The 25,200-nt window shown below is 42.8% G+C and overlaps 35 non-coding genes and 10 pseudogenes across 35 annotated transcripts; all 45 read left to right on the top strand.

Moving 5' to 3' along the window:
* The first annotated feature begins 160 nt into the window (after positions 1 to 160).
* Positions 161 to 279, top strand: LOC147947127 (5S ribosomal RNA; annotated as a pseudogene).
* A 394-nt stretch (positions 280 to 673) lies between these two features.
* On the top strand, positions 674 to 792 carry LOC147947126 (5S ribosomal RNA; annotated as a pseudogene).
* A 395-nt stretch (positions 793 to 1,187) lies between these two features.
* On the top strand, positions 1,188 to 1,306 carry LOC147947125 (5S ribosomal RNA). The gene has a single exon (XR_015596061.1). It is a non-coding gene; the product is annotated as a 5S ribosomal RNA (ribosomal RNA).
* Positions 1,307 to 1,702: 396 nt separating this feature from the next.
* LOC147947124 (5S ribosomal RNA) lies at positions 1,703 to 1,821 on the top strand. Its single transcript, XR_015595814.1, has one exon. It is a non-coding gene; the product is annotated as a 5S ribosomal RNA (ribosomal RNA).
* Positions 1,822 to 2,217: 396 nt separating this feature from the next.
* On the top strand, positions 2,218 to 2,336 carry LOC147947123 (5S ribosomal RNA). Its single transcript, XR_015596060.1, has one exon. It is a non-coding gene; the product is annotated as a 5S ribosomal RNA (ribosomal RNA).
* A 394-nt stretch (positions 2,337 to 2,730) lies between these two features.
* On the top strand, positions 2,731 to 2,849 carry LOC147947122 (5S ribosomal RNA; annotated as a pseudogene).
* A 395-nt stretch (positions 2,850 to 3,244) lies between these two features.
* Positions 3,245 to 3,363, top strand: LOC147947121 (5S ribosomal RNA; annotated as a pseudogene).
* A 396-nt stretch (positions 3,364 to 3,759) lies between these two features.
* Positions 3,760 to 3,878, top strand: LOC147947120 (5S ribosomal RNA). The gene has a single exon (XR_015596058.1). It is a non-coding gene; the product is annotated as a 5S ribosomal RNA (ribosomal RNA).
* Positions 3,879 to 4,273: 395 nt separating this feature from the next.
* LOC147947119 (5S ribosomal RNA) lies at positions 4,274 to 4,392 on the top strand. Its single transcript, XR_015595813.1, has one exon. It is a non-coding gene; the product is annotated as a 5S ribosomal RNA (ribosomal RNA).
* Positions 4,393 to 4,789: 397 nt separating this feature from the next.
* LOC147947118 (5S ribosomal RNA) lies at positions 4,790 to 4,908 on the top strand. The gene has a single exon (XR_015596057.1). It is a non-coding gene; the product is annotated as a 5S ribosomal RNA (ribosomal RNA).
* Positions 4,909 to 5,304: 396 nt separating this feature from the next.
* LOC147947117 (5S ribosomal RNA) lies at positions 5,305 to 5,423 on the top strand (annotated as a pseudogene).
* A 394-nt stretch (positions 5,424 to 5,817) lies between these two features.
* On the top strand, positions 5,818 to 5,936 carry LOC147947116 (5S ribosomal RNA; annotated as a pseudogene).
* Positions 5,937 to 6,332: 396 nt separating this feature from the next.
* Positions 6,333 to 6,451, top strand: LOC147947115 (5S ribosomal RNA; annotated as a pseudogene).
* A 394-nt stretch (positions 6,452 to 6,845) lies between these two features.
* Positions 6,846 to 6,964, top strand: LOC147947114 (5S ribosomal RNA). Its single transcript, XR_015595962.1, has one exon. It is a non-coding gene; the product is annotated as a 5S ribosomal RNA (ribosomal RNA).
* Positions 6,965 to 7,360: 396 nt separating this feature from the next.
* LOC147947113 (5S ribosomal RNA) lies at positions 7,361 to 7,479 on the top strand. The gene has a single exon (XR_015596056.1). It is a non-coding gene; the product is annotated as a 5S ribosomal RNA (ribosomal RNA).
* A 396-nt stretch (positions 7,480 to 7,875) lies between these two features.
* Positions 7,876 to 7,994, top strand: LOC147947112 (5S ribosomal RNA). Its single transcript, XR_015595812.1, has one exon. It is a non-coding gene; the product is annotated as a 5S ribosomal RNA (ribosomal RNA).
* Positions 7,995 to 8,388: 394 nt separating this feature from the next.
* LOC147947111 (5S ribosomal RNA) lies at positions 8,389 to 8,507 on the top strand. Its single transcript, XR_015595961.1, has one exon. It is a non-coding gene; the product is annotated as a 5S ribosomal RNA (ribosomal RNA).
* Positions 8,508 to 8,901: 394 nt separating this feature from the next.
* LOC147947110 (5S ribosomal RNA) lies at positions 8,902 to 9,020 on the top strand. Its single transcript, XR_015595811.1, has one exon. It is a non-coding gene; the product is annotated as a 5S ribosomal RNA (ribosomal RNA).
* A 395-nt stretch (positions 9,021 to 9,415) lies between these two features.
* LOC147947109 (5S ribosomal RNA) lies at positions 9,416 to 9,534 on the top strand. Its single transcript, XR_015595967.1, has one exon. It is a non-coding gene; the product is annotated as a 5S ribosomal RNA (ribosomal RNA).
* A 396-nt stretch (positions 9,535 to 9,930) lies between these two features.
* Positions 9,931 to 10,049, top strand: LOC147947108 (5S ribosomal RNA). Its single transcript, XR_015595810.1, has one exon. It is a non-coding gene; the product is annotated as a 5S ribosomal RNA (ribosomal RNA).
* Positions 10,050 to 10,444: 395 nt separating this feature from the next.
* LOC147947107 (5S ribosomal RNA) lies at positions 10,445 to 10,563 on the top strand. Its single transcript, XR_015596055.1, has one exon. It is a non-coding gene; the product is annotated as a 5S ribosomal RNA (ribosomal RNA).
* A 396-nt stretch (positions 10,564 to 10,959) lies between these two features.
* On the top strand, positions 10,960 to 11,078 carry LOC147947106 (5S ribosomal RNA). Its single transcript, XR_015595759.1, has one exon. It is a non-coding gene; the product is annotated as a 5S ribosomal RNA (ribosomal RNA).
* A 389-nt stretch (positions 11,079 to 11,467) lies between these two features.
* LOC147947105 (5S ribosomal RNA) lies at positions 11,468 to 11,586 on the top strand. The gene has a single exon (XR_015596054.1). It is a non-coding gene; the product is annotated as a 5S ribosomal RNA (ribosomal RNA).
* Positions 11,587 to 11,981: 395 nt separating this feature from the next.
* On the top strand, positions 11,982 to 12,100 carry LOC147947104 (5S ribosomal RNA; annotated as a pseudogene).
* Positions 12,101 to 12,495: 395 nt separating this feature from the next.
* LOC147947103 (5S ribosomal RNA) lies at positions 12,496 to 12,614 on the top strand (annotated as a pseudogene).
* Positions 12,615 to 13,009: 395 nt separating this feature from the next.
* LOC147947102 (5S ribosomal RNA) lies at positions 13,010 to 13,128 on the top strand. The gene has a single exon (XR_015596052.1). It is a non-coding gene; the product is annotated as a 5S ribosomal RNA (ribosomal RNA).
* A 396-nt stretch (positions 13,129 to 13,524) lies between these two features.
* Positions 13,525 to 13,643, top strand: LOC147947101 (5S ribosomal RNA). The gene has a single exon (XR_015595773.1). It is a non-coding gene; the product is annotated as a 5S ribosomal RNA (ribosomal RNA).
* A 394-nt stretch (positions 13,644 to 14,037) lies between these two features.
* Positions 14,038 to 14,156, top strand: LOC147947100 (5S ribosomal RNA). Its single transcript, XR_015595752.1, has one exon. It is a non-coding gene; the product is annotated as a 5S ribosomal RNA (ribosomal RNA).
* Positions 14,157 to 14,551: 395 nt separating this feature from the next.
* On the top strand, positions 14,552 to 14,670 carry LOC147947099 (5S ribosomal RNA). The gene has a single exon (XR_015595863.1). It is a non-coding gene; the product is annotated as a 5S ribosomal RNA (ribosomal RNA).
* A 396-nt stretch (positions 14,671 to 15,066) lies between these two features.
* LOC147947098 (5S ribosomal RNA) lies at positions 15,067 to 15,185 on the top strand. Its single transcript, XR_015595751.1, has one exon. It is a non-coding gene; the product is annotated as a 5S ribosomal RNA (ribosomal RNA).
* A 395-nt stretch (positions 15,186 to 15,580) lies between these two features.
* On the top strand, positions 15,581 to 15,699 carry LOC147947097 (5S ribosomal RNA). Its single transcript, XR_015595862.1, has one exon. It is a non-coding gene; the product is annotated as a 5S ribosomal RNA (ribosomal RNA).
* A 396-nt stretch (positions 15,700 to 16,095) lies between these two features.
* Positions 16,096 to 16,214, top strand: LOC147947096 (5S ribosomal RNA). The gene has a single exon (XR_015595804.1). It is a non-coding gene; the product is annotated as a 5S ribosomal RNA (ribosomal RNA).
* Positions 16,215 to 16,602: 388 nt separating this feature from the next.
* On the top strand, positions 16,603 to 16,721 carry LOC147947095 (5S ribosomal RNA). The gene has a single exon (XR_015596051.1). It is a non-coding gene; the product is annotated as a 5S ribosomal RNA (ribosomal RNA).
* A 396-nt stretch (positions 16,722 to 17,117) lies between these two features.
* On the top strand, positions 17,118 to 17,236 carry LOC147947094 (5S ribosomal RNA). The gene has a single exon (XR_015595772.1). It is a non-coding gene; the product is annotated as a 5S ribosomal RNA (ribosomal RNA).
* A 394-nt stretch (positions 17,237 to 17,630) lies between these two features.
* On the top strand, positions 17,631 to 17,749 carry LOC147947093 (5S ribosomal RNA). The gene has a single exon (XR_015595750.1). It is a non-coding gene; the product is annotated as a 5S ribosomal RNA (ribosomal RNA).
* A 395-nt stretch (positions 17,750 to 18,144) lies between these two features.
* On the top strand, positions 18,145 to 18,263 carry LOC147947092 (5S ribosomal RNA). Its single transcript, XR_015595861.1, has one exon. It is a non-coding gene; the product is annotated as a 5S ribosomal RNA (ribosomal RNA).
* Positions 18,264 to 18,659: 396 nt separating this feature from the next.
* LOC147947091 (5S ribosomal RNA) lies at positions 18,660 to 18,778 on the top strand. The gene has a single exon (XR_015595749.1). It is a non-coding gene; the product is annotated as a 5S ribosomal RNA (ribosomal RNA).
* A 395-nt stretch (positions 18,779 to 19,173) lies between these two features.
* LOC147947090 (5S ribosomal RNA) lies at positions 19,174 to 19,292 on the top strand. Its single transcript, XR_015595860.1, has one exon. It is a non-coding gene; the product is annotated as a 5S ribosomal RNA (ribosomal RNA).
* A 396-nt stretch (positions 19,293 to 19,688) lies between these two features.
* LOC147947089 (5S ribosomal RNA) lies at positions 19,689 to 19,807 on the top strand. The gene has a single exon (XR_015595803.1). It is a non-coding gene; the product is annotated as a 5S ribosomal RNA (ribosomal RNA).
* A 388-nt stretch (positions 19,808 to 20,195) lies between these two features.
* Positions 20,196 to 20,314, top strand: LOC147947088 (5S ribosomal RNA). Its single transcript, XR_015596049.1, has one exon. It is a non-coding gene; the product is annotated as a 5S ribosomal RNA (ribosomal RNA).
* A 395-nt stretch (positions 20,315 to 20,709) lies between these two features.
* Positions 20,710 to 20,828, top strand: LOC147947087 (5S ribosomal RNA). Its single transcript, XR_015595990.1, has one exon. It is a non-coding gene; the product is annotated as a 5S ribosomal RNA (ribosomal RNA).
* A 396-nt stretch (positions 20,829 to 21,224) lies between these two features.
* Positions 21,225 to 21,343, top strand: LOC147947086 (5S ribosomal RNA). Its single transcript, XR_015595802.1, has one exon. It is a non-coding gene; the product is annotated as a 5S ribosomal RNA (ribosomal RNA).
* A 389-nt stretch (positions 21,344 to 21,732) lies between these two features.
* On the top strand, positions 21,733 to 21,851 carry LOC147947085 (5S ribosomal RNA). Its single transcript, XR_015596048.1, has one exon. It is a non-coding gene; the product is annotated as a 5S ribosomal RNA (ribosomal RNA).
* A 395-nt stretch (positions 21,852 to 22,246) lies between these two features.
* Positions 22,247 to 22,365, top strand: LOC147947084 (5S ribosomal RNA). The gene has a single exon (XR_015595917.1). It is a non-coding gene; the product is annotated as a 5S ribosomal RNA (ribosomal RNA).
* Positions 22,366 to 22,756: 391 nt separating this feature from the next.
* LOC147947083 (5S ribosomal RNA) lies at positions 22,757 to 22,875 on the top strand (annotated as a pseudogene).
* Positions 22,876 to 25,200: the final 2,325 nt, after the last annotated feature.

The following is a 25,200-nucleotide window of genomic DNA, read 5'->3' as shown; positions in this document are numbered from 1 at the left end:
CGAGCACAAAATTATGTTTGGATATGGTTATCTCTTGTTTTTTGCGGTTGGAAGCACGTCCAAGGTGAATAAAGCGGTCCACATATCAAGTGGGACCCACATTGAAGGATCCCTTGAGTTTTCAAAAAACGATATATGCGATTGCATGGTTTATACTAACAAATGCGATCATACCAGCACTAATGCACCGGATCCCATCAGAACTCCGCAGTTAAGCGTGCTTGGGCGAGAGTAGTACTAGGATGGGTGACCTCCCAGAAAGTCCTCGTGTTGCATCCCTCCCTCTTTTTTTTTTTTTTTTTTTGGTTGTTGCGTAAGACTATATAGTACAAACAGAACGTCGTAACTTTTACATCGTGAGGAACCACGCGACCCATAATACCATTTCGGAAAGCCCCAAGAGTGTTTCTGGCAAGGCAATGGGTCTTCGTACCGTTGGACCATTCCGGAGGCCGAATTTTGACGTTTTAAGGTGTTTCGGATGTTTTTTTGTGATCGCGACACAATTAGCTACGAGCACAAAATTATGTTTGGATATGGTTATCTCTTGTTTTTTGCTGTTGGAAGCACGTCCAAGGTGAATAAACCGATCCACATATCAAGTGGGACCCACATTGAAGGATCCCTTGAGTTTTCAAAAAACGATATATGCGATTGCATGGTTTATACTAACGGATGCGATCATACCAGCACTAATGCACCGGATCCCATCAGAACTCCGCAGTTAAGCGTGCTTGGGTGAGAGTAGCACTAGGATGGGTGACCTCCCGGAAAGTCTTCGTGTTGCATCCCTCCCTCTTTTTTTTTTTTTTTTTTTTTGGTTGTTGCGTAAGACTATATAGTACAAACAGAACGTCGTAACTTTTACATCGTGAGGAACCACGCGACCCATAATACCATTTTGGAAAGCACCAAGAGTGTTTCTGGCAAGGCAATGGGTCTTCGTACCGTTGGACCATTCCGGAGGCCGAATTTTGACGTTTTAAGGTGTTTCGGATGTTTTTTGTGATCGCGACACAATTAGCTACGAGCACAAAATTATGTTTGGATATGGTTATCTCTTGTTTTTTGCGGTTGGAAGCACGTCCAAGGTGAATAAACCGATCCACATATCAAGTGGGACCCACATTGAAGGATCCCTTGAGTTTTCAAAAAACGATATATGCGATTGCATGGTTTATACTAACGGATGCGATCATACCAGCACTAATGCACCGGATCCCATCAGAACTCCGCAGTTAAGCGTGCTTGGGCGAGAGTAGTACTAGGATGGGTGACCTCCCGGAAAGTCCTCGTGTTGCATCCCTCCCTCTTTTTTTTTTTTTTTTTTTTTGGTTGTTGCGTAAGACTATATAGTACAAACAGAACGTCGTAACTTTTACATCGTGAGGAACCACGCGACCCATAATACCATTTTGGAAAGCACCAAGAGTGTTTCTGGCAAGGAAATGGGTCTTCGTACTGTTGGACCATTCCGGAGGCCGAATTTTGACGTTTTAAGGTGTTTCGGATGTTTTTTTGTGATCTCGACACAATTAGCTACGAGCACAAAATTATGTTTGGATATGGTTATCTCTTGTTTTTTGCGGTTGAAAGCACGTCCAAGGTGAATAAAGCGATCCACATATCAAGTGGGACCCACATTGAAGGATCCCTTGAGTTTTCAAAAAACGATATATGCGATTGCATGGTTTATACTAACAGATGCGATCATACCAGCACTAATGCACCGGATCCCATCAGAACTCCGCAGTTAAGCGTGCTTGGGCGAGAGTAGTACTAGGATGGGTGACCTCCCGGAAAGTCCTCGTGTTGCATCCCTCCCTCTTTTTTTTTTTTTTTTTTTTTGGTTGTTGCGTAAGACTATATAGTACAAACAGAACGTCGTAACTTTTACATCGTGAGGAACCACGCGACCCATAATACCATTTCGGAAAGCCCCAAGAGTGTTTCTGGCAAGGCAATGGGTCTTCGTACCGTTGGGCCATTCCGGAGGCCGAATTTTTACGTTTCAAGGTGTTTCGGATGTTTTTTTGTGATCGCGACACAATTAGCTACGAGCACAAAATTATGTTTGGATATGGTTATCTCTTGTTTTTTGCGGTTGGAAGCACGTCCAAGGTGAATAAACCGATCCACATATCAAGTGGGACCCACATTGAAGGATCCCTTGAGTTTTCAAAAAACGATATATGCGATTGCATGGTTTATACTAACGGATGCGATCATACCAGCACTAATGCACCGGATCCCATCAGAACTCCGCAGTTAAGCGTGCTTGGGCGAGAGTAGTACTAGGATGGGTGACCTCCCGGAAAGTCCTCGTGTTGCATCCCTCCCTCTTTTTTTTTTTTTTTTTTTTGGTTGTTGCGTAAGACTATATAGTACAAACAGAACGTCGTAACTTTTACATCGTGAGGAACCACGCGACCATAATACCATTTTCGAAAGCCCCAAGAGTGTTTCTGGCAAGGCAATGGGTCTTCGTACCGTTGGACCATTCCGGAGGCCGAATTTTGACGTTTTAAGGTGTTTCGGATGTTTTTTTGTGATCGCGACACAATTAGCTACAAGCACAAAATTATGTTTGGATATGGTTATCTCTTGTTTTTTGCGGTTGAAAGCACGTCCAAGGTGAATAAAGCGATCCACATATCAAGTGGGACCCACATTGAAGGATCCCTTGAGTTTTCAAAAAACGATATATGCGATTGCATGGTTTATACTAACAGATGCGATCATACCAGCACTAATGCACCGGATCCCATCAGAACTCCGTAGTCAAGCGTGCTTGGGCGAGAGTAGTACTAGGATGGGTGAACTCCCGGAAAGTCCTCGTGTTGCATCCCTCCCTCTTTTTTTTTTTTTTTTTTTTGGTTGTTGCGTAAGACTATATAGTACAAATAGAACGTCGTAACTTTTACATCGTGAGGAACCACGCGACCCATAATAATATTTCGGAAAGCCCCAAGAGTGTTTCTGGCAAGGCAATGGGTCTTCGTACTGTTGGACCATTCCGGAGGCCGAATTTTGACGTTTTAAGGTGTTTCGGATGTTTTTTTGTGATCGCGACACAATTAGCTACGAGCACAAAATTATGTTTGGATATGGTTATCTCTTGTTTTTTGCGGTTGGAAGCACGTCCAAGGTGAATAAACCGATCCACATATCAAGTGGGACCCACATTGAAAGATCCCTTGAGTTTTCAAAAAACGATATATGCGATTGCATGGTTTATACTAACGGATGCGATCATACCAGCACTAATGCACCGGATCCCATCAGAACTCTGCAGTGAAGCGTGCTTGGGCGAGAGTAGTACTAGGATCGGTGACCTCCCAGAAAGTCCTCGTGTTGCATCCCTCCCTCTTTTTTTTTTTTTTTTTTTTTGGTTGTTGCGTAAGACTATATAGTACAAACAGAACGTCGTAACTTTTACATCGTGAGGAACCACGCGACCCATAATACCATTTCGGAAAGCCCCAAGAGTGTTTCTGGCAAGGCAATGGGTATTCGTACCGTTGGACCATTCCGGAGGCCGAATTTTGACGTTTTAAGGTGTTTCGGATGTTTTTTTGTGATCGCGACACAATTAGCTACGAGCACAAAATTATGTTTGGATATGGTTATCTCTTGTTTTTTGCGGTTGGAAGCACGTCCAAGGTGAATAAACCGATCCACATATCAAGTGGGACCCACATTGAAGGATCCCTTGAGTTTTCAAAAAACGATATATGCGATTGCATGGTTTATACTAACGGATGCGATCATACCAGCACTAATGCACCGGATCCCATCAGAACTCCGCAGTTAAGCGTGCTTGGGCGAGAGTAGTACTAGGATGGGTGACCTCCCGGAAAGTCCTCGTGTTGCATCCCTCCCTCTTTTTTTTTTTTTTTTTTTTTGGTTGTTGCGTAAGACTATATAGTACAAACAGAACGTCGTAACTTTTACATCGTGAGGAACCACGCGACCCATAATACCATTTTGGAAAGCACCAAGAGTGTTTCTGGCAAGGCAATGGGTCTTCGTACCGTTGGACCATTCCGGAGGCCGAATTTTGACGTTTTAAGGTGTTTCGGATGTTTTTTGTGATCGCGACACAATTAGCTACGAGCACAAAATTATGTTTGGATATGGTTATCTCTTGTTTTTTGCGGTTGGAAGCACGTCCAAGGTGAATAAAGCGATCCACATATCAAGTGGGACCCACATTGAAGGATCCCTTGAGTTTTCAAAAAACGATATATGCGATTGCATGGTTTATACTAACAGATGCGATCATACCAGCACTAATGCACCGGATCCCATCAGAACTCCGCAGTTAAGCGTGCTTGGGCGAGAGTAGTACTAGGATGGGTGACCTCCCGGAAAGTCCTCGTGTTGCATCCCTCCCTCTTTTTTTTTTTTTTTTTTTTTTGGTTGTTGCGTAAGACTATATAGTACAAACAGAACGTCGTAACTTTTACATCGTGAGGAACCACGCGACCCATAATACCATTTCGGAAAGCCCCAAGAGTGTTTCTGGCAAGGCAATGGGTCTTCGTACCGTTGGGCCATTCCGGAGGCCGAATTTTTACGTTTCAAGGTGTTTCGGATGTTTTTTTGTGATCGCGACACAATTAGCTACGAGCACAAAATTATGTTTGGATATGGTTATCTCTTGTTTTTTGCGGTTGGAAGCACGTCCAAGGTGAATAAACCGATCCACATATCAAGTGGGACCCACATTGAAGGATCCCTTGAGTTTTCAAAAAACGATATATGCGATTGCATGGTTTATACTAACGGATGCGATCATACCAGCACTAATGCACCGGATCCCATCAGAACTCCGCAGTTAAGCGTGCTTGGGCGAGAGTAGTACTAGGATGGGTGACCTCCCGGAAAGTCCTCGTGTTGCATCCCTCCCTCTTTTTTTTTTTTTTTTTTTTTTGGTTGTTGCGTAAGACTATATAGTACAAACAGAACGTCGTAACTTTTACATCGTGAGGAACCACGCGACCATAATACCATTTTCGAAAGCCCCAAGAGTGTTTCTGGCAAGGCAATGGGTCTTCGTACCGTTGGACCATTCCGGAGGCCGAATTTTGACGTTTTAAGGTGTTTCGGATGTTTTTTTGTGATCGCGACACAATTAGCTACAAGCACAAAATTATGTTTGGATATGGTTATCTCTTGTTTTTTGCGGTTGAAAGCACGTCCAAGGTGAATAAAGCGATCCACATATCAAGTGGGACCCACATTGAAGGATCCCTTGAGTTTTCAAAAAACGATATATGCGATTGCATGGTTTATACTAACAGATGCGATCATACCAGCACTAATGCACCGGATCCCATCAGAACTCCGTAGTCAAGCGTGCTTGGGCGAGAGTAGTACTAGGATGGGTGAACTCCCGGAAAGTCCTCGTGTTGCATCCCTCCCTCTTTTTTTTTTTTTTTTTTTGGTTGTTGCGTAAGACTATATAGTACAAATAGAACGTCGTAACTTTTACATCGTGAGGAACCACGCGACCCATAATAATATTTCGGAAAGCCCCAAGAGTGTTTCTGGCAAGGCAATGGGTCTTCGTACTGTTGGACCATTCCGGAGGCCGAATTTTGACGTTTTAAGGTGTTTCGGATGTTTTTTTGTGATCGCGACACAATTAGCTACGAGCACAAAATTATGTTTGGATATGGTTATCTCTTGTTTTTTGCGGTTGGAAGCACGTCCAAGGTGAATAAACCGATCCACATATCAAGTGGGACCCACATTGAAGGATCCCTTGAGTTTTCAAAAAACGATATATGCGATTGCATGGTTTATACTAACGGATGCGATCATACCAGCACTAATGCACCGGATCCCATCAGAACTCCGCAGTGAAGCGTGCTTGGGCGAGAGTAGTACTAGGATCGGTGACCTCCCAGAAAGTCCTCGTGTTGCATCCCTCCCTCTTTTTTTTTTTTTTTTTTTTTGGTTGTTGCGTAAGACTATATAGTACAAACAGAACGTCGTAACTTTTACATCGTGAGGAACCACGCGACCCATAATACCATTTCGGAAAGCCCCAAGAGTGTTTCTGGCAAGGCAATGGGTCTTCGTACCGTTGGACCATTCCGGAGGCCGAATTTTGACGTTTTAAGGTGTTTCGGATGTTTTTTTGTGATCGCGACACAATTAGCTACGAGCACAAAATTATGTTTGGATATGGTTATCTCTTGTTTTTTGCGGTTGGAAGCACGTCCAAGGTGAATAAAGCGGTCCACATATCAAGTGGGACCCACATTGAAGGATCCCTTGAGTTTTCAAAAAACGATATATGCGATTGCATGGTTTATACTAACAAATGCGATCATACCAGCACTAATGCACCGGATCCCATCAGAACTCCGCAGTCAAGCGTACTTGGGCGAGAGTAGTACTAGGATGGGTGACCTCCCGGAAAGTCCTCGTGTTGCATCCCTCCCTCTTTTTTTTTTTTTTTTTTTGGTTGTTGCGTAAGACTATATAGTACAAACAGAACGTCGTAACTTTTACATCGTGAGGAACCACGCGACCCATAATACCATTTCGGAAAGCCCCAAGAGTGTTTCTGGCAAGGCAATGGGTCTTCGTACCGTTGGACCATTCCGGAGGCCGAATTTTGACGTTTTAAGGTGTTTCGGATGTTTTTTTGTGATCGCGACACAATTAGCTACGAGCACAAAATTATGTTTGGATATGGTTATCTCTTGTTTTTTGCTGTTGGAAGCACGTCCAAGGTGAATAAACTGATCCACATATCAAGTGGGACCCACATTGAAGGATCCCTTGAGTTTTCAAAAAACGATATATGCGATTGCATGGTTTATACTAACGGATGCGATCATACCAGCACTAATGCACCGGATCCCATCAGAACTCCGCAGTTAAGCGTGCTTGGGTGAGAGTAGTACTAGGATGGGTGACCTCCCGGAAAGTCTTCGTGTTGCATCCCTCCCTCTTTTTTTTTTTTTTTTTTTTTTGGTTGTTGCGTAAGACTATATAGTACAAACAGAACGTCGTAACTTTTACATCGTGAGGAACCACGCGACCCATAATACCATTTTGGAAAGCACCAAGAGTGTTTCTGGCAAGGCAATGGGTCTTCGTACTGTTGGACCATTCCGGAGGCCGAATTTTGACGTTTTAAGGTGTTTCGGATGTTTTTTGTGATCGCGACACAATTAGCTACGAGCACAAAATTATGTTTGGATATGGTTATCTCTTGTTTTTTGCGGTTGGAAGCACGTCCAAGGTGAATAAACCGATCCACATATCAAGTGGGACCCACATTGAAGGATCCCTTGAGTTTTCAAAAAACGATATATGCGATTGCATGGTTTATACTAACGGATGCGATCATACCAGCACTAATGCACCGGATCCCATCAGAACTCCGCAGTTAAGCGTGCTTGGGCGAGAGTAGTACTAGGATGGGTGACCTCCCGGAAAGTCCTCGTGTTGCATCCCTCCCTCTTTTTTTTTTTTTTTTTTTTTGGTTGTTGCGTAAGACTATATAGTACAAACAGAACGTCGTAACTTTTACATCGTGAGGAACCACGCAACCCATAATACCATTTTGGAAAGCACCAAGAGTGTTTCTGGCAAGGAAATGGGTCTTCGTACTGTTGGACCATTCTGGAGGCCGAATTTTGACGTTTTAAGGTGTTTCGGATGTTTTTTTGTGATCTCGACACAATTAGCTACGAGCACAAAATTATGTTTGGATATGGTTATCTCTTGTTTTTTGCGGTTGAAAGCACGTCCAAGGTGAATAAAGCGATCCACATATCAAGTGGGACCCACATTGAAGGATCCCTTGAGTTTTCAAAAAACGATATATGCGATTGCATGGTTTATACTAACAGATGCGATCATACCAGCACTAATGCACCGGATCCCATCAGAACTCCGCAGTTAAGCGTGCTTGGGCGAGAGTAGTACTAGGATGGGTGACCTCCCGGAAAGTCCTCGTGTTGCATCCCTCCCTCTTTTTTTTTTTTTTTTTTTGGTTGTTGCGTAAGACTATATAGTACAAACAGAACGTCGTAACTTTTACATCGTGAGGAACCACGCGACCCATAATACCATTTCGGAAAGCCCCAAGAGTGTTTCTGGCAAGGCAATGGGTCTTCGTACCGTTGGACCATTCCGGAGGCCGAATTTTGACGTTTTAAGGTGTTTCGGATGTTTTTTTGTGATCGCGACACAATTAGCTACGAGCACAAAATTATGTTTGGATATGGTTATCTCTTGTTTTTTGCTGTTGGAAGCACGTCCAAGGTGAATAAACTGATCCACATATCAAGTGGGACCCACATTGAAGGATCCCTTGAGTTTTCAAAAAACGATATATGCGATTGCATGGTTTATACTAACGGATGCGATCATACCAGCACTAATGCACCGGATCCCATCAGAACTCCGCAGTTAAGCGTGCTTGGGTGAGAGTAGTACTAGGATGGGTGACCTCCCGGAAAGTCTTCGTGTTGCATCCCTCCCTCTTTTTTTTTTTTTTTTTTTTGGTTGTTGCGTAAGACTATATAGTACAAACAGAACGTCGTAACTTTTACATCGTGAGGAACCACGCGACCCATAATACCATTTTGGAAAGCACCAAGAGTGTTTCTGGCAAGGCAATGGGTCTTCGTACTGTTGGACCATTCCGGAGGCCGAATTTTGACGTTTTAAGGTGTTTCGGATGTTTTTTGTGATCGCGACACAATTAGCTACGAGCACAAAATTATGTTTGGATATGGTTATCTCTTGTTTTTTGCGGTTGAAAGCACGTCCAAGGTGAATAAACCGATCCACATATCAAGTGGGACCCACATTGAAGGATCCCTTGAGTTTTCAAAAAACGATATATGCGATTGCATGGTTTATACTAACAGATGCGATCATACCAGCACTAATGCACCGGATCCCATCAGAACTCCGCAGTTAAGCGTGCTTGGGCGAGAGTAGTACTAGGATGGGTGACCTCCCGGAAAGTCCTCGTGTTGCATCCCTCCCTCTTTTTTTTTTTTTTTTTTTTGGTTGTTGCGTAAGACTATATAGTACAAACAGAACGTCGTAACTTTTACATCGTGAGGAACCACGCGACCCATAATACCATTTCGGAAAGCCCCAAGAGTGTTTCTGGCAAGGCAATGGGTCTTCATACCGTTGGGCCATTCCGGAGGCCGAATTTTTACGTTTCAAGGTGTTTCGGATGTTTTTTTGTGATCGCGACACAATTAGCTACGAGCACAAAATTATGTTTGGATATGGTTATCTCTTGTTTTTTGCGGTTGGAAGCACGTCCAAGGTGAATAAACCGATCCACATATCAAGTGGGACCCACATTGAAGGATCCCTTGAGTTTTCAAAAAACGATATATGCGATTGCATGGTTTATACTAACGGATGCGATCATACCAGCACTAATGCACCGGATCCCATCAGAACTCCGCAGTTAAGCGTGCTTGGGAGAGAGTAGTACTAGGATGGGTGACCTCCCGGAAAGTCCTCGTGTTGCATCCCTCCCTCTTTTTTTTTTTTTTTTTTTTTTGGTTGTTGCGTAAGACTATATAGTACAAACAGAACGTCGTAACTTTTACATCGTGAGGAACCACGCGACCATAATACCATTTTCGAAAGCCCCAAGAGTGTTTCTGGCAAGGCAATGGGTCTTCGTACTGTTGGACCATTCCGGAGGCCGAATTTTGACGTTTTAAGGTGTTTCGGATGTTTTTTTGTGATCGCGACACAATTAGCTACGAGCACAAAATTATGTTTGGATATGGTTATCTCTTGTTTTTTGCGGTTGGAAGCACGTCCAAGGTGAATAAACCGATCCACATATCAAGTGGGACCCACATTGAAGGATCCCTTGAGTTTTCAAAAAACGATATATGCGATTGCATGGTTTATACTAACAGATGCGATCATACCAGCACTAATGCACCGGATCCCATCAGAACTCCGCAGTTAAGCGTGCTTGGGCGAGAGTAGTACTAGGATGGGTGACCTCCCGGAAAGTCCTCGTGTTGCATCCCTCCCTCTTTTTTTTTTTTTTTTTTTTGGTTGTTGCGTAAGACTATATAGTACAAACAGAACGTCGTAACTTTTACATCGTGAGGAACCACGCGACCCATAATACCATTTCGGAAAGCCCCAAGAGTGTTTCTGGCAAGGCAATGGCTCTTCATACCGTTGGGCCATTCCGGAGGCCGAATTTCTACGTTTCAAGGTGTTTCGGATGTTTTTTTGTGATCGCGACACAATTAGCTACGAGCACAAAATTATGTTTGGATATGGTTATCTCTTGTTTTTTGCGGTTGGAAGCACGTCCAAGGTGAATAAACCGATCCACATATCAAGTGGGACCCACATTGAAGGATCCCTTGAGTTTTCAAAAAACGATATATGCGATTGCATGGTTTATACTAACGGATGCGATCATACCAGCACTAATGCACCGGATCCCATCAGAACTCCGCAGTTAAGCGTGCTTGGGCGAGAGTAGTACTAGGATGGGTGACCTCCCGGAAAGTCCTCGTGTTGCATCCCTCCCTCTTTTTTTTTTTTTTTTTTTTTGGTTGTTGCGTAAGACTATATAGTACAAACAGAACGTCGTAACTTTTACATCGTGAGGAACCACGCGACCCATAATACCATTTCGGAAAGCCCCAAGAGTGTTTCTGGCTAGGCAATGGGTCTTTGTACCGTTGGACCATTCTGGAGGCCGAATTTTGACGTTTTAAGGTGTTTCGGATGTTTTTTTGTGATCGCGACACAATTAGCTACGACCACAAAATTATGTTTGGATATGGTTATCTCTTGTTTTTTGCGGTTGGAAGCACGTCCAAGGTGAATAAACCGATCCACATATCAAGTGGGACCCACATTGAAGGATCCCTTGAGTTTTCAAAAAACGATATATGCGATTGCATGGTTTATACTAACGGATGCGATCATACCAGCACTAATGCACCGGATCCCATTAGAACTCCGCAGTTAAGCGTGCTTGGGCGAGAGTAGTACTAGGATGGGTGACCTCCCGGAAAGTCCTCGTGTTGCATCCCTCCCTCTTTTTTTTTTTTTTTTTTTTTGGTTGTTGCGTAAGACTATATAGTACAAACAGAACGTCGTAACTTTTACATCGTGAGGAACCATGCGACCCATAATACCATTTCGGAAAGCCCCAAGAGTGTTTCTGGCAAGGCAATGGGTCTTTGTACCGTTGGACCATTCCGGAGGCCGAATTTTGACGTTTTAAGGTGTTTCGGATGTTTTTTTGTGAAAAATTAGCTACGAGCACAAAATTATGTTTGGATATGGTTATCTCTTGTTTTTTGCGGTTGGAAGCACGTCCAAGGTGAATAAACCGATCCACATATCAAGTGGGACCCACATTGAAGGATCCCTTGAGTTTTCAAAAAACGATATATGCGATTGCATGGTTTATACTAACGGATGCGATCATACCAGCACTAATGCACCGGATCCCATCAGAACTCCGCAGTTAAGCGTGCTTGGGCGAGAGTAGTACTAGGATGGGTGACCTCCCGGAAAGTCCTCGTGTTGCATCCCTCCCTCTTTTTTTTTTTTTTTTTTTTTGGTTGTTGCGTAAGACTATATAGTACAAACAGAACGTCGTAACTTTTACATCGTGAGGAACCACGCGACCATAATACCATTTTCGAAAGCCCCAAGAGTGTTTCTGGCAAGGCAATGGGTCTTCGTACCGTTGGACCATTCCGGAGGCCGAATTTTGACGTTTTAAGGTGTTTCGGATGTTTTTTTGTGATCGCGACACAATTAGCTACGAGCACAAAATTATGTTTGGATATGGTTATCTCTTGTTTTTTGCGGTTGAAAGCACGTCCAAGGTGAATAAAGCGATCCACATATCAAGTGGGACCCACATTGAAGGATCCCTTGAGTTTTCAAAAAACGATATATGCGATTGCATGGTTTATACTAACAGATGCGATCATACCAGCACTAATGCACCGGATCCCATCAGAACTCCGTAGTCAAGCGTGCTTGGGCGAGAGTAGTACTAGGATGGGTGAACTCCCGGAAAGTCCTCGTGTTGCATCCCTCCCTCTTTTTTTTTTTTTTTTTTTTGGTTGTTGCGTAAGACTATATAGTACAAATAGAACGTCGTAACTTTTACATCGTGAGGAACCACGCAACCCATAATACTATTTCGGAAAGCCCCAAGAGTGTTTCTGGCAAGGCAATGGGTCTTCGTACTGTTGGACCATTCCGGAGGCCGAATTTTGACGTTTTAAGGTGTTTCGGATGTTTTTTTGTGATCGCGACACAATTAGCTACGAGCACAAAATTATGTTTGGATATGGTTATCTCTTGTTTTTTGCGGTTGGAAGCACGTCCAAGGTGAATAAACCGATCCACATATCAAGTGGGACCCACATTGAAGGATCCCTTGAGTTTTCAAAAAACGATATATGCGATTGCATGGTTTATACTAACGGATGCGATCATACCAGCACTAATGCACCGGATCCCATCAGAACTCCGCAGTCAAGCGTGCTTGGGCGAGAGTAGTACTAGGATGGGTGAACTCCCGGAAAGTCCTCGTGTTGCATCCCTCCCTCTTTTTTTTTTTTTTTTTTTTGGTTGTTGCGTAAGACTATATAGTACAAATAGAACGTCGTAACTTTTACATCGTGAGGAACCACGCAACCCATAATACTATTTCGGAAAGCCCCAAGAGTGTTTCTGGCAAGGCAATGGGTCTTCGTACTGTTGGACCATTCCGGAGGCCGAATTTTGACGTTTTAAGGTGTTTCGGATGTTTTTTTGTGATCGCGACACAATTAGCTACGAGCACAAAATTATGTTTGGATATGGTTATCTCTTGTTTTTTGCGGTTGGAAGCACGTCCAAGGTGAATAAACCGATCCACATATCAAGTGGGACCCACATTGAAGGATCCCTTGAGTTTTCAAAAAACGATATATGCGATTGCATGGTTTATACTAACGGATGCGATCATACCAGCACTAATGCACCGGATCCCATCAGAACTCCGCAGTTAAGCGTGCTTGGGCGAGAGTAGTACTAGGATGGGTGACCTCCCGGAAAGTCCTCGTGTTGCATCCCTCCCTCTTTTTTTTTTTTTTTTTTTTTGGTTGTTGCGTAAGACTATATAGTACAAACAGAACGTCGTAACTTTAACATCGTGAGGAACCACGCGACCCATAATACCATTTCGGAAAGCCCCAAGAGTGTTTCTGGCAAGCCAATGGGTCTTTGTACCGTTGGACCATTCCGGAGGCCGAATTTTGACGTTTTAAGGTGTTTCGGATGTTTTTTTGTGATCGCGACACAATTAGCTACGAGCACAAAATTATGTTTGGATATGGTTATCTCTTGTTTTTTGCGGTTGGAAGCATGTCCAAGGTGAATAAAGCGATCCACATATCAAGTGGGACCCACATTGAAGGATCCCTTGAGTTTTCAAAAAACGATATATGCGATTGCATGGTTTATACTAACGGATGCGATCATACCAGCACTAATGCACCGGATCCCATCAGAACTCCGCAGTCAAGCGTGCTTGGGCGAGAGTAGTACTAGGATGGGTGACCTCCCGGAAAGTCCTCGTGTTGCATCCCTCCCTCTTTTTTTTTTTTTTTTTTTGGTTGTTGCGTAAGACTATATAGTACAAACAGAACGTCGTAACTTTTACATCGTGAGGAACCACGCGACCCATAATACCATTTTGGAAAGCCCCAAGAGTGTTTCTGGTAAGGCAATGGGTCTTCGTACCGTTGGACCATTCCGGAGGCCGAATTTTGACGTTTTAAGGTGTTTCGGATGTTTTTTTGTGATCGCGACACAATTAGCTACGAGCACAAAATTATGTTTGGATATGGTTATCTCTTGTTTTTTGCGGTTGGAAGCACGTCCAAGGTGAATAAACCGATCCACATATCAAGTGGGACCCACATTGAAGGATCCCTTGAGTTTTCAAAAAACGATATATGCGATTGCATGGTTTATACTAACGGATGCGATCATACCAGCACTAATGCACCGGATCCCATCAGAACTCCGCAGTTAAGCGTGCTTGGGCGAGAGTAGTACTAGGATGGGTGACCTCCCGGAAAGCCCTCGTGTTGCATCCCTCCCTCTTTTTCTTTTCTTTTTTTTTTGGTTGTTGCGTAAGACTATATAGTACAAACAGAACGTCGTAACTTTTACATCGTGAGGAACCACGCGACCCATAATACCATTTTGGAAAGCACCAAGAGTGTTTCTGGCAAGGAAATGGGTCTTCGTACTGTTGGACCATTCCGGAGGCCGAATTTTGACGTTTTAAGGTGTTTCGGATGTTTTTTTGTGATCTCGACACAATTAGCTACGAGCACAAAATTATGTTTGGATATGGTTATCTCTTGTTTTTTGCGGTTGAAAGCACGTCCAAGGTGAATAAAGCGATCCACATATCAAGTGGGACCCACATTGAAGGATCCCTTGATTTTCAAAAAACGATATATGCGATTGCATGGTTTATACTAACAGATGCGATCATACCAGCACTAATGCACCGGATCCCATCAGAACTCCGCAGTTAAGCGTGCTTGGGCGAGAGTAGTACTAGGATGGGTGACCTCCAGGAAAGTCCTCGTGTTGCATCCCTCCCTCTTTTTTTTTTTTTTTTTTTTTGGTTGTTGCGTAAGACTATATAGTACAAACAGAACGTCGTAACTTTTACATCGTGAGGAACCACGCGACCCATAATACCATTTTGGAAAGCCCCAAGAGTGTTTCTGGTAAGGCAATGGGTCTTCGTACCGTTGGACCATTCCGGAGGCCGAATTTTGACGTTTTAAGGTGTTTCGGATGTTTTTTTGTGATCGCGACACAATTAGCTACGAGCACAAAATTATGTTTGGATATGGTTATCTCTTGTTTTTTGCGGTTGGAAGCACGTCCAAGGTGAATAAACCGATCCACATATCAAGTGGGACCCACATTGAAGGATCCCTTGAGTTTTCAAAAAACGATATATGCGATTGCATGGTTTATACTAACGGATGCGATCATACCAGCACTAATGCACCGGATCCCATCAGAACTCCGCAGTTAAGCGTGCTTGGGCGAGAGTAGTACTAGGATGGGTGACCTCCCGGAAAGCCCTCGTGTTGCATCCCTCCCTCTTTTTCTTTTCTTTTTTTTTTGGTTGTTGCGTAAGACTATATAGTACAAACAGAACGTCGTAACTTTTACATCGTGAGGAACCACGCGACCCATAATACCATTTTGGAAAGCACCAAGAGTGTTTCTGGCAAGGAAATGGGTCTTCGTACTGTTGGACCATTCCGGAGGCCGAATTTTGACGTTTTAAGGTGTTTCGGATGTTTTTTTGTGATCTCGACACAATTAGCTACGAGCACAAAATTATGTTTGGATATGGTTATCTCTTGTTTTTTGCGGTTGAAAGCACGTCCAAGGTGAATAAAGCGATCCACATATCAAGTGGGACCCACATTGAAGGATCCCTTGATTTTCAAAAAACGATATATGCGATTGCATGGTTTATACTAACAGATGCGATCATACCAGCACTAATGCACCGGATCCCATCAGAACTCCGCAGTTAAGCGTGCTTGGGCGAGAGTAGTACTAGGATGGGTGACCTCCAGGAAAGTCCTCGTGTTGCATCCCTCCCTCTTTTTTTTTTTTTTTTTTTTTGGTTGTTGCGTAAGACTATATAGTACAAACAGAACGTCGTAACTTTTACATCGTGAGGAACCACGCGACCCATAATACCATTTCGGAAAGCCCCAAGAGTGTTTCTGGCTAGGCAATGGGTCTTTGTACCGTTGGACCATTCCGGAGGCCGAATTTTGACGTTTTAAGGTGTTTCGGATGTTTTTTTGTGATCGCGACACAATTAGCTACGAGCACAAAATTATGTTTGGATATGGTTATCTCTTGTTTTTTGCGGTTGGAAGCACGTCCAAGGTGAATAAACCGATCCACATATCAAGTGGGACCCACATTGAAGGATCCCTTGAGTTTTCAAAAAACGATATATGCGATTGCATGGTTTATACTAACGGATGCGATCATACCAGCACTAATGCACCGGATCCCATCAGAACTCTGCAGTTAAGCGTGCTTGGGCGAGAGTAGTACTAGGATGGGTGACCTCCCGGAAAGTCCTCGTGTTGCATCCCTCCCTCTTTTTTTTTTTTTTTTTTTTTGGTTGTTGCGTAAGACTATATAGTACAAACAGAACGTCGTAACTTTTACATCGTGAGGAACCACGCGACCCATAATACCATTTCGGAAAGCCCCAAGAGTGTTTCTGGCAAGGCAATGGGTCTTTGTACCGTTGGACCATTCCGGAGGCCGAATTTTGACGTTTTAAGGTGTTTCAGATGTTTTTTGTGAAAAATTAGCTACGAGCACAAAATTATGTTTGGATATGGTTATCTCTTGTTTTTTGCGGTTGGAAGCACGTCCAAGGTGAATAAACCGATCCACATATCAAGTGGGACCCACATTGAAGGATCCCTTGAGTTTTCAAAAAACGATATATGCGATTGCATGGTTTATACTAACGGATGCGATCATACCAGCACTAATGCACCGGATCCCATCAGAACTCCGCAGTTAAGCGTGCTTGGGCGAGAGTAGTACTAGGATGGGTGACCTCCCGGAAAGTCCTCGTGTTGCATCCCTCCCTCTTTTTTTTTTTTTTTTTTTTTGGTTGTTGCGTAAGACTATATAGTACAAACAGAACGTCGTAACTTTAACATCGTGAGGAACCACGCGACCCATAATACCATTTCGGAAAGCCCCAAGAGTGTTTCTGGCAAGCCAATGGGTCTTCGTACCGTTGGACCATTCCGGAGGCCGAATTTTGACGTTTTAAGGTGTTTCGGATGTTTTTTTGTGATCGCGACACAATTAGCTACGAGCACAAAATTATGTTTGGATATGGTTATCTCTTGTTTTTTGCGGTTGGAAGCATGTCCAAGGTGAATAAAGCGATCCACATATCAAGTGGGACCCACATTGAAGGATCCCTTGAGTTTTCAAAAAACGATATATGCGATTGCATGGTTTATACTAACGGATGCGATCATACCAGCACTAATGCACCGGATCCCATCAGAACTCCGCAGTCAAGCGTGCTTGGGCGAGAGTAGTACTAGGATGGGTGACCTCCCGGAAAGTCCTCGTGTTGCATCCCTCCCTCTTTTTTTTTTTTTTTTTTTGGTTGTTGCGTAAGACTATATAGTACAAACAGAACGTCGTAACTTTTACATCGTGAGGAACCACGCGACCCATAATACCATTTTGGAAAGCCCCAAGAGTGTTTCTGGTAAGGCAATGGGTCTTCGTACCGTTGGACCATTCCGGAGGCCGAATTTTGACGTTTTAAGGTGTTTCGGATGTTTTTTTGTGATCGCGACACAATTAGCTACGAGCACAAAATTATGTTTGGATATGGTTATCTCTTGTTTTTTGCGGTTGGAAGCACGTCCAAGGTGAATAAACCGATCCACATATCAAGTGGGACCCACATTGAAGGATCCCTTGAGTTTTCAAAAAACGATATATGCGATTGCATGGTTTATACTAACGGATGCGATCATACCAGCACTAATGCACCGGATCCCATCAGAACTCCGCAGTTAAGCGTGCTTGGGCGAGAGTAGTACTAGGATGGGTGACCTCCCGGAAAGCCCTCGTGTTGCATCCCTCCCTCTTTTTCTTTTCTTTTTTTTTTGGTTGTTGCGTAAGACTATATAGTACAAACAGAACGTCGTAACTTTTACATCGTGAGGAACCACGCGACCCATAATACCATTTTGGAAAGCACCAAGAGTGTTTCTGGCAAGGAAATGGGTCTTCGTACTGTTGGACCATTCCGGAGGCCGAATTTTGACGTTTTAAGGTGTTTCGGATGTTTTTTTGTGATCTCGACACAATTAGCTACGAGCACAAAATTATGTTTGGATATGGTTATCTCTTGTTTTTTGCGGTTGAAAGCACGTCCAAGGTGAATAAAGCGATCCACATATCAAGTGGGACCCACATTGAAGGATCCCTTGATTTTCAAAAAACGATATATGCGATTGCATGGTTTATACTAACAGATGCGATCATACCAGCACTAATGCACCGGATCCCATCAGAACTCCGCAGTTAAGCGTGCTTGGGCGAGAGTAGTACTAGGATGGGTGACCTCCAGGAAAGTCCTCGTGTTGCATCCCTCCCTCTTTTTTTTTTTTTTTTTTTTTGGTTGTTGCGTAAGACTATATAGTACAAACAGAACGTCGTAACTTTTACATCGTGAGGAACCACGCGACCCATAATACCATTTTGGAAAGCCCCAAGAGTGTTTCTGGTAAGGCAATGGGTCTTCGTACCGTTGGACCATTCCGGAGGCCGAATTTTGACGTTTTAAGGTGTTTCGGATGTTTTTTTGTGATCGCGACACAATTAGCTACGAGCACAAAATTATGTTTGGATATGGTTATCTCTTGTTTTTTGCGGTTGGAAGCACGTCCAAGGTGAATAAACCGATCCACATATCAAGTGGGACCCACATTGAAGGATCCCTTGAGTTTTCAAAAAACGATATATGCGATTGCATGGTTTATACTAACGGATGCGATCATACCAGCACTAATGCACCGGATCCCATCAGAACTCCGCAGTTAAGCGTGCTTGGGCGAGAGTAGTACTAGGATGGGTGACCTCCCGGAAAGCCCTCGTGTTGCATCCCTCCCTCTTTTTCTTTTCTTTTTTTTTTGGTTGTTGCGTAAGACTATATAGTACAAACAGAACGTCGTAACTTTTACATCGTGAGGAACCACGCGACCCATAATACCATTTTGGAAAGCACCAAGAGTGTTTCTGGCAAGGAAATGGGTCTTCGTACTGTTGGACCATTCCGGAGGCCGAATTTTGACGTTTTAAGGTGTTTCGGATGTTTTTTTGTGATCTCGACACAATTAGCTACGAGCACAAAATTATGTTTGGATATGGTTATCTCTTGTTTTTTGCGGTTGAAAGCACGTCCAAGGTGAATAAAGCGATCCACATATCAAGTGGGACCCACATTGAAGGATCCCTTCATTTTCAAAAAACGATATATGCGATTGCATGGTTTATACTAACAGATGCGATCATACCAGCACTAATGCACCGGATCCCATCAGAACTCCGCAGTTAAGCGTGCTTGGGCGAGAGTAGTACTAGGATGGGTGACCTCCAGGAAAGTCCTCGTGTTGCATCCCTCCCTCTTTTTTTTTTTTTTTTTTTTTGGTTGTTGCGTAAGACTATATAGTACAAACAGAACGTCGTAACTTTTACATCGTGAGGAACCACGCGACCCATAATACCATTTCGGAAAGCCCCAAGAGTGTTTCTGGCTAGGCAATGGGTCTTTGTACCGTTGGACCATTCCGGAGGCCGAATTTTGACGTTTTAAGGTGTTTCGGATGTTTTTTTGTGATCGCGACACAATTAGCTACGAGCACAAAATTATGTTTGGATATGGTTATCTCTTGTTTTTTGCGGTTGGAAGCACGTCCAAGGTGAATAAACCGATCCACATATCAAGTGGGACCCACATTGAAGGATCCCTTGAGTTTTCAAAAAACGATATATGCGATTGCATGGTTTATACTAACGGATGCGATCATACCAGCACTAATGCACCGGATCCCATCAGAACTCTGCAGTTAAGCGTGCTTGGGCGAGAGTAGTACTAGGATGGGTGACCTCCCGGAAAGTCCTCGTGTTGCATCCCTCCCTCTTTTTTTTTTTTTTTTTTTTTGGTTGTTGCGTAAGACTATATAGTACAAACAGAACGTCGTAACTTTTACATCGTGAGGAACCACGCGACCCATAATACCATTTCGGAAAGCCCCAAGAGTGTTTCTGGCAAGGCAATGGGTCTTTGTACCGTTGGACCATTCCGGAGGCCGAATTTTGACGTTTTAAGGTGTTTCAGATGTTTTTTGTGAAAAATTAGCTACGAGCACAAAATTATGTTTGGATATGGTTATCTCTTGTTTTTTGCGGTTGGAAGCACGTCCAAGGTGAATAAACCGATCCACATATCAAGTGGGACCCACATTGAAGGATCCCTTGAGTTTTCAAAAAACGATATATGCGATTGCATGGTTTATACTAACGGATGCGATCATACCAGCACTAATGCACCGGATCCCATCAGAACTCCGCAGTTAAGCGTGCTTGGGCGAGAGTAGTACTAGGATGGGTGACCTCCCGGAAAGTCCTCGTGTTGCATCCCTCCCTCTTTTTTTTTTTTTTTTTTTTGGTTGTTGCGTAAGACTATATAGTACAAACAGAACGTCGTAACTTTTACATCGTGAGGAACCACGCGACCCATAATACCATTTTGGAAAGCCCCAAGAGTGTTTCTGGCAAGGCAATGGGTCTTCGTACCGTTGGACCATTCCGGAGGCCGAATTTTGACGTTTTAAGGTGTTTCGGATGTTTTTTTGTGATCGCGACACAATTAGCTACGAGCACAAAATTATGTTTGGATATGGTTATCTCTTGGTTTTTGCGGTTGAAAGCACGTCCAAGGTGAATAAAGCGATCCACATATCAAGTGGGACCCACATTGAAGGATCCCTTGAGTTTTTAAAAAACGATATATGCGATTGCATGGTTTATACTAACAGATGCGATCATACCAGCACTAATGCACCGGATCCCATCAGAACTCCGCAGTCAAGCGTGCTTGGGCGAGAGTAGTACTAGGATGGGTGACCTCCAGGAAAGTCCTCGTGTTGCATCCCTCCCTCTTTTTTTTTTTTTTTTTTTTTGGTTGTTGCGTAAGACTATAGAGTACAAACAGAACGTCGTAACTTTTACATCGTGAGGAACCACGCGACCCATAATACCATTTCGGAAAGCCCCAAGAGTGTTTCTGGCTAGGCAATGGGTCTTTGTACCGTTGGACCATTCCGGAGGCCGAATTTTGACGTTTTAAGGTGTTTCGGATGTTTTTTTGTGATCGCGACACAATTAGCTACGAGCACAAAATTATTTTTGGATATGGTTATCTCTTGTTTTTTGCGGTTGGAAGCACGTCCAAGGTGAATAAACCGATCCACATATCAAGTGGGACCCACATTGAAGGATCCCTTGAGTTTTCAAAAAACGATATATGCGATTGCATGGTTTATACTAACGGATGCGATCATACCAGCACTAATGCACCGGATCCCATCAGAACTCTGCAGTTAAGCGTGCTTGGGCGAGAGTAGTACTAGGATGGGTGACCTCCCGGAAAGTCCTCGTGTTGCATCCCTCCCTCTTTTTTTTTTTTTTTTTTTTTGGTTGTTGCGTAAGACTATATAGTACAAACAGAACGTCGTAACTTTTACATCGTGAGGAACCACGCGACCCATAATACCATTTCGGAAAGCCCCAAGAGTGTTTCTGGCAAGGCAATGGGTCTTTGTACCGTTGGACCATTCCGGAGGCCGAATTTTGACGTTTTAAGGTGTTTCAGATGTTTTTTTGTGAAAAATTAGCTACGAGCACAAAATTATGTTTGGATATGGTTATCTCTTGTTTTTTGCGGTTGGAAGCACGTCCAAGGTGAATAAACCGATCCACATATCAAGTGGGACCCACATTGAAGGATCCCTTGAGTTTTCAAAAAACGATATATGCGATTGCATGGTTTATACTAACGGATGCGATCATACCAGCACTAATGCACCGGATCCCATCAGAACTCCGCAGTTAAGCGTGCTTGGGCGAGAGTAGTACTAGGATGGGTGACCTCCCGGAAAGTCCTCGTGTTGCATCCCTCCCTCTTTTTTTTTTTTTTTTTTTTGGTTGTTGCGTAAGACTATATAGTACAAACAGAACGTCGTAACTTTTACATCGTGAGGAACCACGCGACCCATAATACCATTTTGGAAAGCCCCAAGAGTGTTTCTGGCAAGGCAATGGGTCTTCGTACCGTTGGACCATTCCGGAGGCCGAATTTTGACGTTTTAAGGTGTTTCGGATGTTTTTTTGTGATCGCGACACAATTAGCTACGAGCACAAAATTATGTTTGGATATGGTTATCTCTTGGTTTTTGCGGTTGAAAGCACGTCCAAGGTGAATAAAGCGATCCACATATCAAGTGGGACCCACATTGAAGGATCCCTTGAGTTTTTAAAAAACGATATATGCGATTGCATGGTTTATACTAACAGATGCGATCATACCAGCACTAATGCACCGGATCCCATCAGAACTCCGCAGTCAAGCGTGCTTGGGCGAGAGTAGTACTAGGATGGGTGACCTCCCGGAAAGTCCTCGTGTTGCATCCCTCCCTCTTTTTTTTTTTTTTTTGGTTGTTGCGTAAGACTATAGAGTACAAACAGAATGTCGTAACTTTTACATCGTGAGGAACCACGCGACCCATAATACCATTTCGGAAAGCCCCAAGAGTGTTTCTGGCAAGGCAATGGGTCTTTGTACCGTTGGACCATTCCGGAGGCCGAATTTTGACGTTTTAAGGTGTTTCGGATGTTTTTTTGTGATCGCGACACAATTAGCTACGAGCACAAAATTATGTTTGGATATGGTTATCTCTTGTTTTTTGCGGTTGGAAGCACGTCCAAGGTGAATAAAGCGATCCACATATCAAGTGGGACCCACATTGAAGGATCCCTTGAGTTTTCAAAAAACGATATATGCGATTGCATGGTTTATACTAACGGATGCGATCATACCAGCACTAATGCACCGGATCCCATCAGAACTCCGCAGTCAAGCGTGCTTGGGCGAGAGTAGTACTAGGATGGGTGACCTCCCGGAAAGTCCTCGTGTTGACTAATTATAAGAGTTTGGGTTGAATTTGGAGTGTTTAGACACACAACTTTTACCCATTTTATCCTAAAACAGGCTAAAACCGAGAAAACATTGATTCGAAGTAGTATACAGCTTTTTTACTGTTTCTTGGGTCAGAATGTGTGACAATCCAATGCATTTGACTAATTGTAAGAGTTCGAGATAAATTTGGAGTGTTTAGACAACACGTAAACCCGTTTTATCCCAAAACATGCTTAAACCGAGAAAAGAGGCTAAAATCGATAAACATTGATTCGAAGCAGTAAACAGCTATGTTACTCTTTCAAGGGTTAAAATATGTAACAATCCAATGCATTTGACTAATTATAAGAGTTCGGGTTGAATTTGGAGTGTTTAGACACCAATTTTACCCATTTTGTCCCGAAACACCCTAAAACCGAGAAACCATTGATTTGAAACAGTAAACAGCTTTGTTACTGTTTCTAGGATCAGAATAAGTGACAATCCAATGCATTTGACTAATTGTAAGAGTTCGGGATGAATTTGGAGTGTTTGGACAACACTTGAACCAATTTTATCTAAAAACAGGCTTAAACCAAGAAAACAGGCTAAACCGAGAGAAAACATTGATTCGAAGCAGTAAAAAGCTATGTCACTCTCTCTAGGGTCAAAATATGTAACAATCCAATGCATTTGACTAATTATAAGAGTTTGGGTTGAATTTGGCGTGTTTAGACACCACTTTTTCCCAAAACAGGCTTAAACCGAGAAAACAGGCTAAACCGAGAGAAAACATTGATTCGAGGCAGTAAAAAGCTATGTTACTCTTGGTAGGGTCAATATATGTAACAATCCAATGCATTTGACTAATTATAAGAGTTTGGGTTGAATTTGGCGTGTTTAGACACCACTTTTTCCCAAAACAGGCTTAAACCGAGAAAACAGGCTAAACCGAGAGAAAACATTGATTCGAAGCAGTAAAGAGAAATGTTACTCTTTCTAGGGTCAACATATGTAACAATCCAATGGATTTGACTAATTACAAGAGTTTGGGTTGAATTTGGAGTGTTTAGACACCACTTTTACCCATATTGTCCCGAAATAGGCTAAAACCGAGAAAACATTGATTCGAAGCAGTAAACAGCTTTGTTACTGTTTTTAGGGTCAGAATGTGTGACAATCCAATGCATTTGACTAATGGTAAGAGTTCGGGATTAATTTGGAGTGTTTAGACAACACTTAAACCCGTTTTATCCCAAAACAGGCTTAAACCGAGAAAAAAAGCTAAAACCAAGAGAAAACATTGATTTGAAGCAGTAAAAAGCTATGTTACTCTTTCTAGGGTCGAAATATGTAACAATCCAATTCGTTTGACTAATTATAAGAGTTTGGGTTGAATTTGGAGTGTTTAGACACACAACTTTTACCCATTTTATCCTAAAACAGGTTAAAACCGAGAAAACATTGATTCGAAGTAGTATACAGCTTTTTTACTGTTTCTTGGGTCAGAATGTGTGACAATCCAATGCATTTGACTAATTGTAAGAGTTCGAGATAAATTTGGAGTGTTTAGACAACACGTAAACCCGTTTTATCCCAAAACATGCTTAAACCGAGAAAAGAGGCTAAAACCGATAAACATTGATTCGAAGCAGTAAACAGCTATGTTACTCTTTCAAGGGTTAAAATATGTAACAATCCAATGCATTTGACTAATTATAAGAGTTCGGGTTGAATTTGGAGTGTTTAGACACCAATTTTACCCATTTTGTCCCGAAACACCCTAAAACCGAGAAACCATTGATTTGAAACAGTAAACAGCTTTGTTACTGTTTCTAGGATCAGAATAAGTGACAATCCAATGCATTTGACTAATTGTAAGAGTTCGGGATGAATTTGGAGTGTTTGGACAACACTTGAACCAATTTTTCTAAAAACAGGCTTAAACCAAGAAAACAGGCTAAACCGAGAGAAAACATTGATTCGAAGCAGTAAACAGCTATGTTACTCTTTCTAGGGTCAAAATATGTAACAATCCAATGCATTTGACTAATTAGAAGAGTTTGGGTTGAATTTAGAGTGTTTGGACACACAACTTTTACCCATTTTGTCCCGAAACACCCTAAAACCGAGAAACCATTGATTCGAAGCAGTAAACAGATTTTTTACTGTTTCTTGGGTCAGAATGTGTGACAATCCAATGCATTTGACTAATTGTAAGAGTTCGGGATGAATTTGGAGTGTTTGGACAACACTTGAACCCATTTTATCTAAAAACAGGCTTAAACCGAGAAAACAGGCTAAACCAAGAGAAAACATTGATTCGAAGCAGTAAAGAGCAATGTTACTCT

The sequence above is a fragment of the Camelina sativa genome, chromosome 3 (genome assembly GCF_030686135.1).
Source record: "Camelina sativa cultivar CO46 ecotype springtype chromosome 3, ASM3068613v1".
NCBI classification, from domain to species: domain Eukaryota; kingdom Viridiplantae; phylum Streptophyta; class Magnoliopsida; order Brassicales; family Brassicaceae; genus Camelina; species Camelina sativa.
This window is presented reverse-complemented; position numbering and strand designations above follow the sequence as displayed.